Source organism: Anabrus simplex, chromosome 5, assembly GCF_040414725.1.
Source record: "Anabrus simplex isolate iqAnaSimp1 chromosome 5, ASM4041472v1, whole genome shotgun sequence".
Taxonomy (NCBI): Eukaryota; Metazoa; Arthropoda; class Insecta; order Orthoptera; family Tettigoniidae; genus Anabrus; species Anabrus simplex.
Window position 1 is genome coordinate 90,899,549 of NC_090269.1, and position 17,399 is coordinate 90,916,947.

A 17,399-nucleotide genomic window follows, 5' to 3' on the forward strand; every position below is an offset into this window, starting at 1 on the left:
TTGTCATATCTTTCATTGCCCCCGTAATTCACGTCCATAGTCGAAACAAGCATTTATTTTACTTTTTATCTTAAATTTACTTGATTTGATGTTGTGTGATCATTTACAAAAATTATAGGGCCTACAATTAAAACGGCAGAAAATATATCCCTAAATAGTTTACTTAAAATTATTTCGAACCCAATAGACTCAAAAAATATGCATACATATTGATTATAGACCGTTATGCCTTACAGCGTTCAGTCTGCAAACCTCTGTGCATTTACTAACCGCCGCCACAATCCTCTATTCGTAACTACTTCTGTGGCCTCGTTTGGTTCTATACCTCTTAATTTTAAATCGTTAGAAACTGAGTCTAACCATCGTCATCTTGGTCTCCCTCAACTTCTCTTACCCTCCATAACAGAGTCCATTCTTCTCCTAGATAACCTATCCTCCCCCATTCGCCTCACATGACCCCACCACGGAAACCCCTTTATGCGTACAGTTTCATCCATCCAGTTCATTCCTGACTTAGCCGTTTATCTCCTCATTCCAAGTACCTTCCTGCAATTGTTCCCACATCTTTGTACCGGATATCATTCTCACTAATTTTATGTCTGTTACTTCTAACTTACGAATAAGATATCCCAATTCCACTCAGCTTTCTCTCCCATAAAGTTGGTCTGAAAACAGACCGACGTAAATATAGTTTCGTCCAGGAGCTGACTTCCTTCTTACAGAATGCTGTTGATCGCAACTGCGAGCTCACTGCATTAACTTTACTGCACCCTGATTCAATCTCACTTACTAATACTACCATCCTGGGAGAACTCATCCTAAATACTTGAAATTATCTACCTGTTCCAGCTTTATATCCCCAACCTGACATTCATTTCTCTTGGATTTCGTACCTACTGACATTAATTATTCTTGGAAAGGCTAATTTTTTCACACCAAACTCATTGCACCTATTTTCAAGTTCCAGGATATTAGACTGCAGGCTTTCGGCACAATCTGCCATTAAGACCAAGACGTCAGCATAGGCCAAACAGCTTACTACATTTTCATCTAACTTAATCCCTCCCTGCCACTGTATAGGCTACCTTTCATCAGATGATCCATATAAAGTATTAACAAAAAAGATAGAGATTACAGCCTTGTCTAACTTCTGCAAGTACCTTGAACGAAGAACTCGTGCTACCATCTCATTCTGCAGAACAATTGTCAACATAAAATGCCTTTGATTGATTTGAATAATCTAGCCTTAATCTCATAGTTCCCCAGTACGGCGAACCTGTTTCCCCAAGGTACTCTGCCATATGCTTTCTCTAGATCTATACAACATAAACATAACTGTCTAATCCCCTCGTAGAATTTTTCAATTACCTTGCGCATACTGAAAATCAGATCCTGACAGCCCCTCTATGGTCTGAAAGTATTGTACAATAGTTTTCATCCAATTTCCTCTCAACCCCTGGTCACACCTTCCTTTCCAAGATACCAGTGAGCACTTTGCCTGGTATACTGATCAGTGAGATATCCAGATAGTTGTTGCATTCCTTCCTGTTCTCTTGCTTATAGATAGGTGTAATTACTGCTTTTGTCCAATCTGAACGTACCTCACTAACATTTCATGCTAATCTTATTACTCCATGAAGCCAGTTTATCCATGCCTTCCCACTATACTTCACCATTCCAGGTCTAATTCCATCTATTCCTGCTGCTTTATGACAGTGGAGTTTATTTACCATCTTTTCCACTTCATCAAGCGTAATTTCATCAACATAATTGGCCTCTTCCCCATGAGCTCGGCTGTTTGCGACGTCACCGGGAAGATTTCCTTTTACGTTGAGAAGGTTTTCAAAATATTCCTTCCACATGTCCAGTGATTTCCTGAGCTCTATTATGAGTTCACCTGAATTACTCAAAACACTATTCATTTCCTTTTTCCCTCCATTCCTAAGATACTTGATTACTGTCCAGAAAGGTTTCCCCTGCTGCTTGACCTAGCCTTTCCAGGTTATTACCAAAATCTTCCCATGACTTCTTTTTGGATTCAACGACTATTTGTTTCGCTCTGTTTCTTTCATCTACGTACAATTCCCTGTCTGCATCAGTCCTTGTTTGGAGCCATTTCTGACACGCCTTCTTTTTATGTTTACAAGCTGCTTTCACATCATCATTCCACAATTATTTTCGGTTTTTTTCACCATCTTTACACACAGTTGTTCCTAGGCATGCCCTTGCTGTTTCTACTACAGCATCCCTGTATGCCACCCATTCTCTTTCTATATCCGGAACCTCCTTACTGCCCACTGTTTGGAACTTTTCACTAATCATATCCATGTACTTCTGTCTAATTGCCTCGTCCTGGAGATTTTCTACCCTTATTCATCTGCAGACAGATTTCAATATTCTATCCTAGGCATAGAGATACTTAGTTCACTACAGATCAGATAGTGGCCTGTATCATCGAAAAGCCCTCGGAAAACCCACACATTCCTAACAGATTTCTTGAATTCAATGTCGGTTAAGATATAGTCTATTATGGATCTGGTACCCCTACCCTCCCAGATGTAGCTGGGAATGGACTTAAGCTTAAAGAATGTGTTCGTAACTGCTAAACCCATACTAGCACAGAAGTCCAGCAAACGCTTCCCATTTCTATTCGCTTCCATGTCTTCTCCGCATTTACCAATCACCTTCTCACATCCTTCAGTTCTATTTCCAACTCTCGCATTGAAATAGCCCATTAGCACTATCCTATCCTTGCTGTTGACCCTGACTACGATGACACTCAATGCTTCATAAAACTTGTCAACTTCATCCTCATCTGCACCCTCACATGGTAAATAGACTGAGACAATTTCTCGTCTTAATTCCTCCAACTGCCAAATCTACCCACATCATTCGTTCATTTACGTGTCTAACAGAAATTCTGTTGCGTGCAATAATATTCCTGATGAACAGCCCTACCCCACTCTTTGCCCTTCCCTTTTTAACACCCGTCATGCATACTATATAATCTCCTTTCTCTCTTCCTCGTTATCTCCCCTTATCCGAACATCATTTTCTCTTCGTACTTCTAGATGCATCCTCTTTGCTGACTCCTCCAGTTCTACTTTCTTTCTTCCATAAGCCCCATCAATATTGATAGCTCCCCATCGAATTCCATTTCGTTCGCCAAGTTGTTTCCAAGGAGTCCCTTGGCTGTAAGATGGGAGTGGAACTCCGTTATTCCAATAGGTCCGAGGCTTGCTCAAAACTTTCTTAGCGTACTCGGTGAAAATTCTTTAAAGCAGGATGCTACCCTTACTTACGCATAGTCCAAGTGAGGATCTCTCCTCTAACGGGTTATGGACCACTGGTGGATTGTGCAGTCATAGCCGCATGAGCACAATGAGGACCATGACTCACAATATGTCCGTGAGGCTCACTCCCATTCCATAGCAATTGGTATCCTGACTCTCAGGACCACTTACTAGGCCACTCAGCCGTTGCCCATGGCTCCCGAACTAGGACGTGACTACTACCATGAACCACAGTAGTTAACGATGTGTAGTTGTTAACTGGTGCGTAGACAAAATTATATTACCAGAGTTAACATAATCCGTTCTAGAAAGCCAAGAATAACGGCCGAGAGGATTCGTCGTGCTGACCACACAACACCTCGTAATCTGCAGGCCTTCGGGCTGAGCAGCGGTCGCTTGGTAGGCCAAGGCCCTTCAAGGGCTGTAGTGCCATGGGGTTTGGTCCTTTTTTAAGTTAACATAACACAGCCTGTACCATTCTACTCATGGTACTACTGTAACTAATAACGAAAGCTTGCTACTCTTTAGTCCACAACCTCCACTGTATTTTGTTTCACGTTCAATAATAATAATAATAATAATAATAATAATAATAATAATAATAATAATAATAATAATAATAATAATAAAATATTATTATTATAAGTAAATAATAAAAATAATAAATAAAATAATAATAAACAATAAAAAATAAATAATAATAAATATTATTATAATAAATAAATTAGTAGTACTAGTAGTAGTAGTAGTAGTAGTAGTAGTAGTAGTAGTAGTAGTAGTAGTATATCCCTCTAACTGTACTCGAAAATAACGAGATTGAAATGTACTGGGACCGAACAATTATCACGGATAAGACAACTATCCATAACAGACCGGATATAGTGTTAGAGAAGGGAACAAAACGTGCCGCTCTGATCGGCACAGTTGTCCCGAACACCGGGAACCTCCATGAAAAGTATACTGAGAATATCAACAAGTATATGGCAGAACATATTCAAGGATTGTAGCACTGTGAAGAGGTAATTATTGTACCAATCATCCTTTCTAGTACAGCTGCTATACCTAAAACTCTGGCGGAAGGACTTAAGAAGTTGGATGTCAACACCAACATCTACAAGACCATACAGAAGACGGTGGTCATTGCCATGACTGGAATTGTACGGAAATTTATGGGTTCAAATTCTACGTAAAATATGGTGTAAATTACGGTTTATTGTGCTTTGATTTCCTAAAATCCGTACAATTGGTTGAATATCATTACCACGAAAGTGTGCAAAATAAATAAATAAATAAATAAATAAATAAATAAATAAATAAATAAATAAAAATTATGATGATGATGATGCCGGGGTACACCTTCCCCGGCCAGTTAAACTGCGCGTCTTTTATAAGGCCATCTATGTAAACAAACTTGAATTGGTGTACTGCAAGATACTTTGGTCTTCAACTGTTAGATGTCTCTATCATCGGTTTAGCTGCTCCCGCTAGTGGGATGAATTCTAAGCATTTCATAAAGGAATGTTTATTTTTGCGGTTGGCAAACACTAGGTTTTGAGAATTGTTTTGTTTATGTATTGAAGATGTCACCCACTTCAGATGGTTCCTTCTTCAATTGTAATCAACCTATCAGAAACTTGTAAATATTTTCTCTAGCCAATTAAAATTGAGGGTGTGCACAGGAATCCAGCCTATCAGTAAAGAGTCCTGGAAGATTCCCCTTAAAAATTCTATAAAAGCAGGGTGCTTAAGGGCCATATTGTCTGAATTGCTCCAGTGTGAGGAGAGGGAATCGACATGAACCAGGAGGCAGGGGCGCGGCCTGAGAGAGTAAGGGCCAGCGACTCAATGTAATGGCAGAATTTTCATAGACATGTGGTAACTCCTGCGGATAGTTTGAGGGGAAGGTTTCAACACCTTTTATTTAATGTAAAATTTACAATTTGGTATTTTAAATGTAGAATTTTCAGGAACAAAAAGTGATTACCCTCTGTTGGTTCCCATTCAACTCGGCATGGGGTGACTAAAATTTTAAAACCTCTACATTTCTTAACACTTATTTGGCATTAATGTTTCTCATTTAGTCACCCCGCTGTAGTATAGGCTTAGCCTCTATTTTGGGGCCATAAGCCAGCTTAGGGTTTTAACTATTTCTATAAAGAGGGTAAGTGTTTCGCCTCCTAGCATTTTGTTTATGGCCGTTCATGCGCAACCTTTTCTTTTTAAACTAAGGCCACTTATTATGGGCAATTATGCCCCTGTGCATTTATTTCTGTGTAGTTTTTCTGGTGTTATTTCCCTTCAGGAACAGTGAACCCTGCAACTGTTTAGCAATATATAAGCCCACATCGGGGCAACATAGTGTAGCCTAAATACTTTAATGGAGGACAACCGATAGTTTGTCAAGTGGAACTTACATGCACCGTAAGAAATTGATGCCTCTGCGAGGCTGAACTATGATATAGTTGGAGCGCAGACTTTTATGAAGTGTACTTTCCTGGAGCATGTCTTGCTGTTATAAAATTTTGTACCGGGCAATAACAATTCAGCTATTATCTGTGTAAGTTAACATTTGTAATTCTCTGAAGGTTTTGTATCTGATATTTGGACCTCAAAGTCCACTATTTTGTTAGAGCTGACGAGCTCATTAATATTGTTGTTATTCATTCAGATTTTCTATTTTTCCAATTTCAAACTCAGAAAATAAAGGAAAGAAAGAACATTTCAAAATTTGTTGCATGGTAAATTCTGCTGTAGTTTATTCCCTGTCCAGCCATTCAAATCAGGCGCTTCTCATCCCTCTGTTATCCACGGAAACCCCGAAACAATAAAATTATTATATTATAATATTATCTTACTATATATAAAAATGAATGTATGTGTGTGTGTGTGTGTGTGCGCGTGTGCGTGTGTGTGTGTGTGTGTGTGTGTAAATGACACATCTCCTCCTAAACCACTCGATCAATTTCAACTGAACTTGGTACACTTATGACTTAGTAACAGGAGACAAACCGCGTTGGGGTAAGACAACCCGAACACTCATAGGGGCGGGGGGGGGGGGTGTCGAGTGAGTCAGATATAAAAATTAACGAAAATAGTGTCGAATCCATGCTTTTCGGGCTCGCTGAAATGAATAGTGACACTCCGGAACTTTTTAATGTCCAAGTTCAGCCCACTTCGGGGTGGTGGTGAGCGATGGGGGAGTGATATATACAAATAATAGAATGTAGTGTCGAATCCATAGTTTCGGGATCGCTGAGATGAATAGTGACACTACAGATTTTTAACATGAGGAGACAAACCACGTGGGACTAATACACTCCAGGGACCCGCGGGGGGCGGGGAGGGAGGTGAGATAAAAATAATCGAAATTAGTGTCGAATCCATACTTTTCGGGATCGCTGAGATGAATAGTGACACTCGGGAATTTTTTAAGTCCAAGTTCAGCCCCCTTCAGAGTGGGGGGCGATGGGAGTGTGATATATAAAAATAATCGAAAATAGTGTCGAATCCATAGTTGTCGGGTCGCTGAGATGAACAGTGGACTCCGAATAGTTTATAAGTCCAAGCTCACCCCCCTCTGGTGTGGTGGGGGGCGAGTGATATATAAAATTAATCGAAAATAGTGTCGAATACATAGCTTTCGGGGTCGCCGAGGTGAATTGTACACTTCGGATTTTTAGTATCAGAAGACAAACGACGTGGGGGTAAGACACCCCAGGAACCTTTAGGGGGCGGGGGGGGGGGCGAGGAGGTAAGATATAAAAATCGTCGAAAGTAGTGTCGAATCCATATCTTTCGGGCTCGCCGAAATGAATAATAACACTGCGGAATTTCTTAATGTCCATGTTCAGCTCCCTTCGGTGTGGGGGACGACGGGGGACTGATATATTAAAATAATAGAAAATAGTGTCGAATACATAGTTTTCGCGGTAGCTGTGATGAATAGCGACACTACAGATTTGTAATATGAGACAAACCACGTGGGGGTAATACACCTCAGGAACGCTTAGGGGCGGGGGGTCGATGGGGCTGAGATATAAAAGTCATCAAAAGTAGTGTCGAATCCATACTTTTCGGGGTCACTGAGATGAATAGTGACACTCCGGAACTTTTTAAAGTCCAAGTTCAGCCCCTTTCGGGGTGGTGAGGGGGCGATAGGAGAGTGATACATATAAATAATCGAAAATAGTGTCGAATCCATAGTTGTCGGAATCGCTGAGATGAATAGTGAGACTCTGGATATTTTATAAGTCCAAGTTTATCCCTCTTTGGGGTGGGGGGCGAGGGGGGTTGAGATACAAAAATAATCGAAAATAGTGTCGACTCCATAGTTTTCGGGGTCGCTGAGAAGAATAGTAACACTCCCGATTTTTTAAAACTCAAAGTTTAGCCCCCTTTAGGGCGAGGGTAGGGGGTAGTGAGTTACAAAAATAATCGAAAATAGTGTCGAATCCATAGTTTTCCGGGTCGCTGAGATGAATAGTAACATTCCGGATTTTTTAAAGTCCAACTTCAGCCCCCTTTGGGTTAGGGGGTGAGAAAGGGTGAAAAAATGAATTGTCCAAAATGACCGAGATAATGTACGTATGTATTTTCCAGAGTGGCTATCACTAAGATTGTTACAAGTATGGCTTACTATCTGGAAAACATACTGTGGGAATAAAGCGCCCCTAGAACCACTGGGGAAGGGGGTGGAATATAATCCATATTAATAAATGGAAGTCACTTTGGAGTGATCTATTTATACTGTACTGTATATATATTTATAAATTAAGGTATAAAAATGAAAACAGACTTGAATTAATGAGACACTTCCAGGCATCTTAGAAACTAAAAACGTGGTGCCAGACAAGCTGATGACTTCAATATCCCTAGAAAAATCGAAAATTCTCATAATTCTCTGAGGAGGCACGCTGGGAGTTTCAAATTTGCATAAGAACGCAGTCGGATATATTTATCCAAAACGATAACCTATAGGTTTCATGGTTAAAATTTTCCTGTAAGTCTTTATTTTAACCCCCTCCCCATATCAAGATGGTGGCACAATCTGCCAGACGAGCTAGAAAATTGAAATCTTGCAAAAATTATAGCGTTTAGCCTGTAACCGACGGAAAAGTTACGAGATGTAAAAAAATATTATTTACCCCCGAAAAATATCGAAATATGGAGGCAATTTTAATGACTGTGCAGACTTTCGTTTTGAGGTATTTCGTGGCTAAACGGTAAGTCCTATCACAAAACAGACGGCACAATCTCGGTTCAATTTGGAGTGATCTACAACTTTGCTCGTATAACTTTTTGTCGTATCTCTATCCCTTATACGTTAAATTAGGCTCCATTTCTGTATTGTACATAAATTTTGCACTTTGTACACGTATAATTGATGGTTTGAATCACTTATAGGAAAGAAAGGATAATCAAATTCTACACGAATATTGGCCAATCCAGTAGCCATATGTGAGCCAAATTCTATGTTTGAAGCTGTCATATAGGTATCTGAAAAGTAATTTACACAAATTTCACCCTATTCAACGTGTCTGAAACAATCTTACCTTAAACTGATTGAAATACGGGAATATATGATAGGACCAGCCATTTAGATCGCTAAATGAGGCCAGATGCGTCTTATCGTACAATCCGTTTTTCGATATGATGCACCGTTTAGCAGCAGTTATTCTGCAAATGAAGGTGAACATGCCGAATGTCGATCTGTATTTATTCATTGATGTCTATTTGTAGCGATCTAGAAAGGGTGTGTCTGCCATTGTAATTAATACTTTACAAATCGATAGCGACTGTCAGCAGTAGGGCGTCTGCTATTGCAATCAGTACTCCCCACATCGACTTTGACTGGCAGTAGGAATGGGGTCTTCCTCCAACTGCTGTGTACCATTATAATGAATCTTTCCTTTCTCGATTTGATTAGCGTTCTGTCTGCCAGTAGGCAAGGGTGCTCCTCATTATAAACAAATTTACCCTTTTAAAATGTGACTGACGTTACGCATAGTGGCCTGCTATTATAATGAAAACTCACCAACTCGGTGTGACTGGCAGCAAGCTGACTGGCATTAGAAAAATGGGTCTGTCATTATAATGATAATAACACAACTCAATTTGACTGGCATTAGGGAAGGTATCTGCCATTATAATAAAATTTCCTCAACTGTAATCTATTTTTTTACTAGTTGCTTTACGTCGCACCGACACAGATAGGTCTTATGGCGACGAGGGGATAGGAAAGGCCTAGGAATTGGAAGGAAGCGGTCGTGGCCTTAATTAAGGTACATCCCCAGCATTTGCCTGGTTTGAAAATGGGAAACCACGGAAAACCAGGGCTACCGACAGTGGGGTTCGAACCCACTACCTCCCGGATGCGAGCTCACAGCCGCGCGCTCCTAACCGCACGACCAACTCGCCCGGTCAACTGTAATCTGTCTGAAAGAAGGACAGGGGGCCTGCCATTGTAACGAATACTCCCCAAATCGATGGTGGCCGCGCAGTAGGCAATGGGGTCTGCCGTTAAATGAAATCTCCTAACTCTTTTGTGAATTGCAGTAAACAAGTGGACCTGCCGTTATCATCATAACTCCGCAACTCGCACAATGTCTGTGGGCCTCCCTAATCTGCTTCTCGGATAACGCCAAGAGATATGCAATTTAAAAAATCTTATTCACTTCATATACGGTACAGTAATTTACTTCGATATCCGTACGCAATGTAGTATACTGTAGCGATGCACACGTACATTTGCTAGTAATTATATCATTGGCGTATAGTGAAGGCTACCAAGGCTATCGGTGAAGCCCAAACCTCAATTGAGAATGATAGGATTCTAAAGCACATTATAATGTAAGCATCTGACACATTGTTCCATTTACAAAACTTGAAAGCAGTGAGAAAAAACATCGCACGTATTTCTGAGAGCAAGGCATCCAAGACTGATATCGCAGCCCAGACTCTCGTCCCTCTCTTCTCTATTCGCCCCGTGAGGCTTGCTACAGTATATCGAACAGGAGCGAGGACCAGGAGGATAGGTGTGCTATAAGCTTCGGTCCGTCAGATCGCCACTGCTATCAACCATGCGTTACTCATCGTATATATACTTCCTCACCTCATACTTCTGACTTAATCATACAGATAACAGAGTGCTGGTATATCGCTTCCGTTTATTCTACATCCGTGTACAGTAGGAGGGGTGGCGTTGGCGTCATGGCGTGCCAGATGCGACCGAGCCGCATGCGACCCGTGCCACTAGCGACCACATATTCTGTAACCGTGCCGGATGCGACCGGCGTTGACAAGCAAATTGTCATTTAATAAGTTGTGTCATCACCCAAGATAAGGTAACCTAAACGAAGTGCAATGCCTATAAGCAGCTGCTGCCCCTACTTTACATAACACTTCTGGGGGAAAACTCGTTTTACAACACGAAACATGGTGATGCGTTTACGTCTTTTCCCACCGGGCGAGTTGGTCATGCGCTTAGAGGCGCGCGGCCCTAAGCTTGCATCCGGGAGATAGTGGGTTCGAATCCCAGTGTCGGCAGCCCTGAAGATAGTTTTCCGTGGTTTTCCATTTTCACACCAGGCAAATGCTGCGGCTGTACTTTAGTTAAGACCAGGGCCGCTTCCTTCCCATTCCTAGCCCTTTCCTATCCCATCGTCGCCTTAAGACCTGTCTGTGTCGGTGCGACGTAATGCCACTAGCAAAAGAAAAGATCCTAATTCTCTGAAATTATTTACGACTTAGGCCTACTTACTTATCGTGTCCTATTAGTACCAGGAGTGTCCGAGGACGTGTTCGGCTTGCCTGGTGCAGGTCTTTCCACCTGACTCCTGTGGGCGTCCTGCGCGTCTGGATGTGGGATTATGCTAATGAAGTAGGGAAAGATGAAACCCGGTTTCGGCACGTAGCCTACTCCTCTCGAATAATACCAAGGGGTCTGATCAATACTTTAGGTCGCCATCCGACGGCCGAATCACCATCAACAGTATATCCCCTCACTCCATTTGAACACTGCGAAAAGGTTTGGATTTGAATCCAGGCTTTTGGCATGCAATCTAGTGATTAGAAACTGTCTACCACCAACTTTTCTACCCTGCCGGCCAACATTCTGATGTTGATTTTTTTTATTTTTTTATCCAGGCTAAGTAGCTCAGACGGTTGAGATGCTGGTCTTCCGACTCCAACTTGGCAGTTCGATCCTGGCTCAGTCCGGTTGTATTTGAACGTGCTCAAATACGTCAGCTTTGTGTCGGTGGATTTACTAGCACGTAAACTAAGTCCTGCGGGACTAAATTCCGGCACCTCGGCGTCTCCTTAAACCATAAAAGTAGTTACTGGGACGTAAAGCCAGCAACATTATTATATTTTTCTTTGGACCAACGGCACTCGAACCTGCTAACCACGGTGTCAGACCTTTATTTTAGAAAAGACCAAGTTAGCTACTTATAAGCAATCTGCCACTTGGTGACAGCCCTTAATGCAGATCAATTGTAAGTGAGTGATGGGTCGAATGCGGCACGATGTATAACCACTCTGTCGCTATTGGCACGATAATGGCCGGTCGCATCCGGCACGGTCGCAACTGGCACGTAACCGTAGGAAGACACTACAAGGCTGCTGTTATTATAGGTAGATCTGCTATGCAATGCAAACTTTCAGGTTCTCTTTTGTTGGTTGGAATCGAGCCCGTGATCATGGGCCGGACACCACTACTGATCTCCCGAGGAAGCTAATTAATCAGTGAACGATGAGTACGACCGCTGTAAAATTCAAATTTTGTGAATAATAATAATAATAATAATAATAATAATAATAATAATAATAATAATAATAATAGATCATGGAATCTGTATAGGCTTGGTGGTGTCCTAATGAGGGTAAAATGAATGGCGAAGACGTTATAAATACCCCGTCTCCAAGCCAGGGGAATTAACAGTATGAGGGTATTGATTCTGAAAATTGATCCGGGGCATCGGACCAAAGGCAGGCATTCTATCCATTTAGCCACAAAGCCGGACTTAAATTTGCTAAACCTTAGGCTACCATCTCCACTGATCAGGGGTTGCGCATTGGCAGTAGCAGAGGCCAGGGCAGTAGCTTGTGAAGCATCCTTGGCTGCAGCTCAAAACGCTGAAGGCTTGACGTTCACTAAACCACGGCCGACTGGATACCTCGCTGCGCTCCTTATACCGGCCTTGACAATCGCTTGTGAAGCCCAGCATAAAGCTGTAATTGGAAAGTTTCACCATAATGCCGCTGGAGCGCTGGCCTACTACCCATTGACAGGATGCTGTATACCGCAAATTGCCGCATTTCCAGTTTTATTTTTTGGTTTTGCTGTCGTAAATGTTAGCAATGTGTTCGCAATGAGGTGCTTGTTGGCTTGATAATGAAATCTGATAGTTATGCGCTAGTGAGTTTATTTTTTATTGTGTAGTGTGGTGATTATATTTTTTAAAATTGTGTTTACAAATCTTGGAATTTGAGACATTCTTGTGCACCTTTTCGTACTTCGAGCAGAAATTTTATGGAAACAAGAACAAAGTGATTTCTCGCTGTAACTTCGTCCTGAACAAGGATTTTAATTTATGTGCTAATTCGTTTTTTAATGGTATGTTGATTTGCTTTTCTTTAACTGTGTTAGGAAATATTCGAATATATATTGCTGTGTGCCTTTTTTGTATTCCGAACAGGAAAAAAAAAGCAAAGGGACACTATCATTTTACGAATTCTCTGTAGACCAGGACAAAACTACGTCTTAGTTTTCCGTTTCTATGTCGGGTATTTACCTTCGTTCTTTCTTTCTCTTTTCTTACTCTGTTTACCCCTCCAGCGTTGGCTTTTCTCTCGGACTCAGTGAGGGATCCCACCTCTACCATCTCAAGGGTAGTATCGTGGAGCGTGAGACTGCGGGTCGGGGGATACAACTGGGAAGGATGACCAGTACCTCGCCCAGGCGGCCGCAACTTCTATGCTGAACAGGGGCCTTGTGTCGGGGATGGGAAGATTGGAAGGCATATCCAAGGAAGAGGGAAGGCATCAGCCGTGGCCTTTAGTTACCATCCCGGCATTTGCTTGGAGGAGAAGTGGGAAACTATGGGAAACCACTTCGAGGATGTCTGAGGTGGGAATCGATACCATCCTCTACACAGTTGACCTCCCAAGGTTGAGTGGACCCCGTTCCAGCCTTCGTACCACTTTTGAAATTTCGTGGCAGGGCCAGGAATCGAACCCGGGCCTCCGTGAGTAGCCGCTAATCATTTTTACCCATGAATTTTCTTTCATAGAATAATCCTTTAGGCGGTGTCGTATTTGCCATATGACAGCAACACAACACATTTTTGTTCAAGATAATCTGAACTTTAACATTTAAACATTGACAAGTAAGAATCACTACTGCTATGACGGTAAGGCCAGCGTATGAAGTGTTGTTACCTGAGCAATGGGGCCGATGACCTAGATGTTAGGCCCTTTTAGACAACAAGCATCATCATCATCATCATCGTCGTCGAGCAGAGAACAGTTTACATTTTATTTACTCAAAATACTTTTCTCTCACTGAATTTTTATTTAAAATTCTTCTTCTTTCGCTATTTGTTTTACGTCGCACCGACACAGATAGGTCTTATGACGCCGGTGGAATAGGAAAGGGCTAGCAGTGGGAAGGAATCGGTCGTGGCCTTAATTGAGGTACAGCCTGATGTGAAAATAGGAAACCACGGAAAACCGTCTCCAGAGCTGCCGACAGGTGGGGTTCGAACCCACTATCTCCCGGATGCAAGCTCACAGCTCCACGCCGCGCGGCCAACTTGTTCCACCCTACTGCATTTCAAGTAAAATTTATTTTCTGAATTTAGCATGGCCAGCTTGCCCGGTATTTAATATTCTAGTGAAAGGTATGAATGAAATATAATCTGAAACTATATATATTGAAATTAACATTTAAACATGTTTGAGTCAAAATATTTATGTTCTGCATACAACGAATATGGAAAAAGTAAGACTCTTATGTTTTGTCCAGCCCCCTTCCTGAGAGCAGCGCTTGAAGAATTTTAAAACTCTAATTGAACAATGACTCTTAATCTCGATATTAACATCAGAAGACAAAAGCATTGTGGTAAGTTCTGCTATGTATCTAAATGCCATGATAATAAAAACGATTACTATTATTCCTCACAATTAAGGAACGTCAGTTGGACTACTCCATCCTCCGCAGTTTCATTTCACGACGTTGTTTTGGCATATCAATGAAAGTAGCCTTTAGGATTAATCATTTTAACAATATTAGTCAATGTAACATACTATTTTATTCCCTAAATTAAGATACATCGGCAATCAGAGTCAATATCAGAACGTCAGCTGGACTAAGTCATCTCCCCGCAGTTTCATTTCACGACATCATTTTGGCAAATATCAACGAAAGTAACCTTTAAGATTAATCATTTTAACAGTATTAACCCATGTAATATTCTCCATAGCTCTAAATTACGATAAATCGGCAACCAAAGTCAATATATTTTCCATAAAGAAGTATGCATTTCTACCGCAAATAGGTCGGCCGCCAGCGCCACGTGTCGAGTTGTGTAACTACTCCGATTACAGTACGTGGACCCGATTGTCAAGGCCGGTAAGGAGCTAGCTAGAGCGACACATCAAGTCGGCCGTGACTAAACCAACCATCGAAAAATGGTAACCTAAGTCTAGTGGTAGCCCACGTCTTGATCCCAGCATACGCCACTGAATTATTATTATTATTATTATTATTATTATTATTATTATTATTATTATTATTATATCTGACAACAATGCAATCTTCGTACGGGAGATGCAGCCGCTTGCTGAAGACAGGACACTTTGTCATGTGAGGGTTAAAAAAAGTGATAAGCCACTTGTCCTCTGATCGGAGAGAAGCAAGTTCATATCTGATTTGGCTTAGCTGCTATGCGCAAACAACTCACCAAAGAACTGTAAGCAGTCTTCACTTGCAAAGGGTTAGAGGTGAGTCGGTACTGCTGTACCGGTACGCGTCACCTATTCTCCGAATGGAGCAGTGACAACCTGCTCCAGGAGCCTCTTCTCTACCGGTCCACTGCTACTGTGACAGTCTTGCGCTGCGACTCACAGTTGGCTGCTACCGGTCCACTGCTACTGTGACAGTCTTGCGCTGCGACTCGCAGTTGGCTGCTACCGGTCCACTGCTACTGTGACAGTCTTGCGCTGCGACTCGCAGTTTGCTGCTACCGGTCCACTGCTGTCTGCTACTGTGACCAAACTGTGACGGTCTTGCGCTGCGACTCACAGCGTCCTGTACCGGTCCACTGCTGTGACAGTGTTGCTACTGCTATCCGCAAACGGTCCAGCGACACAGCCGTCGTCGTCCCGTACCGTTAGGGAGGATGTGACAAGAACAGGACGGAGACATACCGGTACGGTGTTCATTATTTAATGTGAACGAAAGAAATCCACAGTAATCTACTTCATCACTAAAACATTTCTACAAATAATAATAATAATAATAATAATAATAATAATAATAATAATAATAATAATAATAAACCAAACCAAACTCCATGGCACTACAGCCCTCGAAGGGCCTTGGCCTACCAAGTGACCGCTGCTCAGCCCGAAGGCATGCAGATTACGAGGTGTCGTGTGGTCAGCACGACGATTCCCCTCGGCCGTTATTCTTGGCTTTCTAGACCGGGGCCGCTATCACACCGTCATATAGCTCCTCAATTCTAATCACGTAGGCTGAGTGGACATCGAATCAGCCCTCAGGTTCAGGTAAAAATCCTGACCTGGCCGGGAATCGAACCCGGGGCCTCCGGGTAAGAGGCAGGCACGCTAACCCTACATCACGGGGCCAGCAATAATAATAATAATAATAATAATAATAATAATAATAATAATAATATCATTCTGGTGGATTTTAATTTATCATTTGGTAAATTATGTGAGTCAAGTAAATACTAGCACAGCGCTTCGCGTAATCGTGTGGGTGCGTGATGCCATGTATACTTTAATTTATCATTTGGTAAATTAGGTGAGTCAAGTAAATACTAGCACAGCGCTTCGCGTAATCGTGTGGGTGCGTGATGCCATGTATACATTTCCTAAGTAATAGCATTTGAGTGCATGACTCATTCACACGTGCGGAGCATGAATTCATATTTTTGGAAGGGTTATCGGAGACGCACACGCGTCCTGTAAACCTGTCAGGGAATAGAGATTGGTAATTTTAATTTAATTTCCCTGTGATGTTATCGATGGACAACATTTGGATGTTCCCACCAGGATGGCATCAACTTAAAGAACCTTTAAATATTTTGTTCGTAATCTTACAGTAATGAATAATTCATTTGCTTACATAAATTGACAATGTATTGCATTACATCTTCCTGTTGTGATTTCATTTGCAAGTTGCTTTACGTCGCACCGACACAGATAGGTCTTACGGCGACGATGGGACAGGAAAGGGCTAGGAGTGGGAAGGAAGCGGCCGTGGTCTTAATTAATTAAATTTGCCTGGTGTGAAAATGGGAAACCACGGAAGACCATCTTCAGGGCTGCCGACAGTGGGTTTCGAACCCACTATCTCCCGAATACTGGATACTGGCCGCATTTAAGCAACTGCAGCTATCAAGCTCGGTGATTTAATTTGCAGTAGTTATTCATAGGTTTGCTTTCGCTTGGTAGGTCATGACCCTTCGGCGCTGTTGCGCAATGGAGTTTAGTTTTATTCATACATTTTACATTTTATTTGACAGGGTCCGAGTTGTAATTTTTTCAGGCGGGCCCGTATAACACAATGAGAGCAGCTCTGGCCCACAACCTTAGCCAGAATTGGTTGCAATCGTTACTGTGCTCTTGATGAGAGGAGACGGGTAGTGTCGTGTTTGATATCGTGTTTCTTTTGACGTCAGGTTATGTTTGGTATGTCAATATGTCAAAAGAAAAGGTTAAATGTACAGTCAGATATTTCGTAAAAAGTGGTTAAAGAATTAAACTTTAAAAGACTAGTTGGTTAAGCATCCTAGTAATCCCAAACACGGACGGTGCACCTATTGGTAGTGCAATATAAATGCGAAAGTGTTAGACATT

The 17,399-nt window shown here is 41.8% G+C and overlaps 1 protein-coding gene across 2 annotated transcripts in view; it reads right to left on the reverse strand.

Moving 5' to 3' along the window:
* The window catches only part of LOC136873771 (uncharacterized), a 461,175-nt gene that overhangs the window by 427,968 nt on the left and 15,808 nt on the right, over nt 1-17,399 (reverse strand). The window lies entirely within an intron of this gene.